The sequence below is a fragment of the Hyla sarda genome, unplaced genomic scaffold (genome assembly GCF_029499605.1).
Source record: "Hyla sarda isolate aHylSar1 unplaced genomic scaffold, aHylSar1.hap1 scaffold_1435, whole genome shotgun sequence".
NCBI lineage: Eukaryota > Metazoa > Chordata > Amphibia > Anura > Hylidae > Hyla > Hyla sarda.
Genome location: NW_026608065.1, coordinates 52905 through 57066, shown reverse-complemented (window position 1 = coordinate 57066; position 4162 = coordinate 52905). Strand labels below are relative to the sequence as shown.

The 4162-nt window shown below is 38.9% G+C and overlaps 1 non-coding gene across 1 annotated transcript; it reads right to left on the bottom strand.

Moving 5' to 3' along the window:
* Positions 1 to 1429: 1429 nt before the first annotated feature.
* On the bottom strand, positions 1430 to 1614 carry LOC130307587 (U2 spliceosomal RNA). The gene has a single exon (XR_008856756.1). It is a non-coding gene; the product is annotated as a U2 spliceosomal RNA (small nuclear RNA).
* Between the last annotated feature and the right edge of the window lie 2548 nt (positions 1615 to 4162).

The following is a 4162-nucleotide window of genomic DNA, read 5'->3' as shown; positions in this document are numbered from 1 at the left end:
TGCAACAATCTCCTGTTGCTTCTATGAAGGCCATAATAGACGACATCACCAACCAGCTCCATAGTCACATACACAGCTAAGGTGAGATGTTGTTTACACCTAGTGATGTCAGTGGTATTGAGTGACATCACAGCACAGTGCTAAAGCTCCTGGGCCTGGACACAGCAGCGGCTGCAATATCTCAACGGAGAATACGTTTATATATATATGTGTGTGTGTGCGCGTATATATATATATATATATATATATATATATATATTTCTCCGCCGAAATCACTTTTAAACCCATTTCCACCTTTTTTTCCCTTCTCTTCCTCTTACTTTTTTTTCACGTTTTTTTACTTTTTTCTCCTTTTCGCCTCTTTTCTGGGCGTATTATTCTTCTTTTTCTTCTTTTTTTTCGTCTAATGCATACCCTATCAGTGCAGCAATGCTTATTCAATACCGCCAGCAGATGGAGACACTGGGGGATAATTTTCTGAGGATTTACACTGATTTTTCCTGTCTGAATTTGTCGCACAGAAAGTTGCAGGCCAAATATGTGTGACATTTCTGCGACTTTAGCTTCTAGAGCATTTTTACAACATTATACATAGGTGCTGAATACATAAAAAGCGACTGTTCAGCGACAGACAAGTCGCATCGGCTGAAAGTAGGCCAGAATGTCAGTCCATGTTGGAGCAGGTTTAGATACAGTCTAAAGCATAGATCTCAAAGTCTGTGCACAGAATTTAGCAAGGGCCTCGCACCTTCTGATGCATTAGGTAGGTGCACAATAGCATAGCCTAACCCTCTGTACTTTGGTCTATATTGATGCGGGACATAAACAGCCAGCTGATGACCAATCCATTAGTGCAATGGATGGCTGGAAGCATTTGTCTTTGCCTTTGCAATACCACAGAAGCAATGCATGGTCAATGTACAGCAATGACACACCTGTGTGAACAGCCAGGAGACCCCCAGTGTTATGTTACATAGTTACATAGTTACATAGCTAGTACGGTCGAAAAAAGACATATGTCCATCAAGTTCAACCAGGGAATTAAGGGGTAGGGGTGTGGCGCGATATTGGGGAAGGGATGAGATTTTATATTTCTTCATAAGCATTAATCTTATTTTGTCAATTAGGAACATTCAGCACCCACCCGCTATAAGGCAGCTGCCTATCATGTCATGCCCTACCTACCTGCACAGGTGTGCTGGCTGCTCAGATGATCCAATTAAGGAGGCCATTTAGTCAGCAGCAGCAGAAGTCCTGTGCCTGGACGCTCCAACAGCGGCCAGACACAAGCAGAAGCAGAAGCAGCAGCAGCAGCACCACCTTTTGTTTTTTGGCTGCAGCAGCAGCAAGGCCCACAGGGCTGGCTAGCTGGCTAGCCAGCAAGCAGGTAGCAATGAAAGTAGGAATCTTTCTTTTTAACCCTGTAAGGGGGTGGTGCACTGTACCCGAAGATACTTCCATATCGGGTCAATGCATAGGGCGACGGAAGCAAGCTTCGAAATCGGCCCCCGTTCTCAAAAATCCATTTAATATATGGTCCCCAGATAGGGGATGTATCAGATATTAAACTGATAAGAACAGATTTTTTTTTACTTGGCTACCCCTGAGGGGTATCTTTTTATTTAGAATTCATAAAATTTTACAAAGTGCATTACGATTTTTAAATATAATTTTTTCAATAAAAACAAATTTTGATAATAAAATCACATATAACAATAAAAGTTCACATAAATACAATCATAATACACTTAAAATGGGCACTTGGTGGCTTTACAAAAGGGCGTTCCATTCATAAAAATACAATTTTCTAGCTAATAAAGGATAATATTTCTTGTCTAATAAAAAGTACTGGTACATATCACTAAAACAAAGAGCTAACACATCATTCACAGATAAAATCTCATGTTTAAAAAGTAAAATGTTTCTGGCATTCCATAGAGCTGCTTTAACACAGTTTATGATCTTCCATGCCATTATCTCTTGAGTCCGTATTGGGCATTCCAGACATCCATAAAAAACAGCTGCAGAGTTTAAGTCCTTTATTTCTGTTATCTTCTTCACCAGAGGGAGTATTTTAGTCCATATCCTTTTTGCATAAAAACAAGTCCAGAAAAGGTGGTACACGGTCTCGGGTTCCTGGCAGCCCTCCCTCGGGCATACTGCAGTGTTGGCCATCCTTCTTCGGTGCTGGAATGCCCGGCATGGAAGACACTCGTGTATGCAGCTCCAGGCCAGATCTTTCTGTGAATTAAAAATATAAATCATATTTGCCATTTTCCATATTTTCCTGCATTTCTCTCCATTAAAATTATTCACATGGGCAATAAAACCACTTTCTTTAATATATTTTAACAGTTTTTTGCTATTAGTTATTTCATTCATACTTTTTCCGTTAAAGTTGTACAGGTTGAAAATTTTCTCTAAAATCTTGTATTGTTGGGGAAGATTAAAAGCATAAGGACAGCTTAAAACAGTTTTAAACCACCTATTCCTCCTCATAAAAAAACCTGTATTAAAACGGATAAAATATGACCAGTAACTATCCTTAAAAAGTGTGCTAACACATACACACCCATATATATATACCCATATATATATATATATATACATAGAGATATATATATGTGTGTGTGTATGTATTGCTTACTGACATGATAAAAACATTCTTGAGACCAATAAACATATACTTCATTATATTCATCATCAGTAATTTTAGTAGACACATGAATAACTGTTTCTAAACAACAACTCCCATGATAAGGGTTGCCTTCTGCTGTTGCAAATCTTTAGGCTCAACATGTTTTTTAAATTACAACTCCCATCATTCCCACACAGGAAATGGGGGTTGTTTTTTATCAAAAGTTGGAGCATCCACATTAAAAAAACGTTCTCCACAGGGGTGAGTGCCATGCATGTAGTAACTTTTTTTTTAGTTTTTATTTCAGATACGTGTGAAGGGCTACAACTCTGTCTGATGGACTACGTTTATTTTGTTGTAAATTCAAAAAAATATTTTGACAGCTTGTGTGGTAGTGCTTCTTTCAATAAAATTTTTATAAAACGTGTTGTAATTTTTTATTTTTGTGTAATAAATTTACATTATAAGGCTTAGTAGTGGAAACTGTCTTGTAGACAGAATCCATTACTAAGTCAGGGCTTAGCTTTAGCGCCAAAACCAGCTAGCGCTATCCCCCCCCCATTATTACCCTGTTACCCACCGCCACAGGGGTGCTAGGAAGAGCCGGTATCAACAGGGCTGGAGAATCAAAAATGGCGCTCCTGGGCCTAGGTGGTAACAGGCTGGCAGTATTTAGGCTGGGGAGGGCCAGTAACAATGGTCCTCACCCACCCTGGTAACGTCAGGCTGTTGCTGTTTGGTTGGTATCTGGCTGAGAATGAAAATATGGTGAACTGCACACGTTTTTTTTTTTTTTTCCCATCTTGGTAATTATTTTTGACAAACAACGTGTGTGTCACCATTTTTTCAGTCTCTGCCAGATAGCAAACAAACAGCAAGAGCCTGACATTACCAGAGTGGACGAGGACCATTGTTACTGGCCCTCCCCAGACTAAAAAACACCAGCCTGTTAACAACTAGGCCCAGGATCACCATTTTGGACGCTCTGGGCCTGTTGGTACCGGCTCTTCCCCGTACCTCGTTTTAGATTGTGAACTTGGTAATAATTGGAGGTTACCGCTTCCTGGTTATTTATTTTTTGGCACAAACGCTAATCCCTGCGTTTGTAATGGACTACATCTATATGATTGGTTCCATTACTAAACCGTATAATATAAATTAATAAAAAAAAAATTATAAAATTTTAGAGAAATAAGCACTCCCCTCCATTTTATTGTTTTTATACCAAAATAAAGGAGAGCCAGCTACATAGGCAACAGAATGCAAAATTGTATTCCTCACAATTAATGAATCTGAAAATAAAACATAATAATTTAATTGTGTAACATGGTATTCAAAATACATATTAACAGGGTAGAGGTGGCGCTATATGGTGTGGTTCACATATATCAGGTATCCTGCATAGGTGGTCTCACCCTAAATATTGACACAACTGATTGAATAACTTATGAAAACTTGGCATAAATTGTATTGACTCATGCGTCCATTGTTTCTTGCCAACGGACAGGTGAAAGCAGAAAGTTG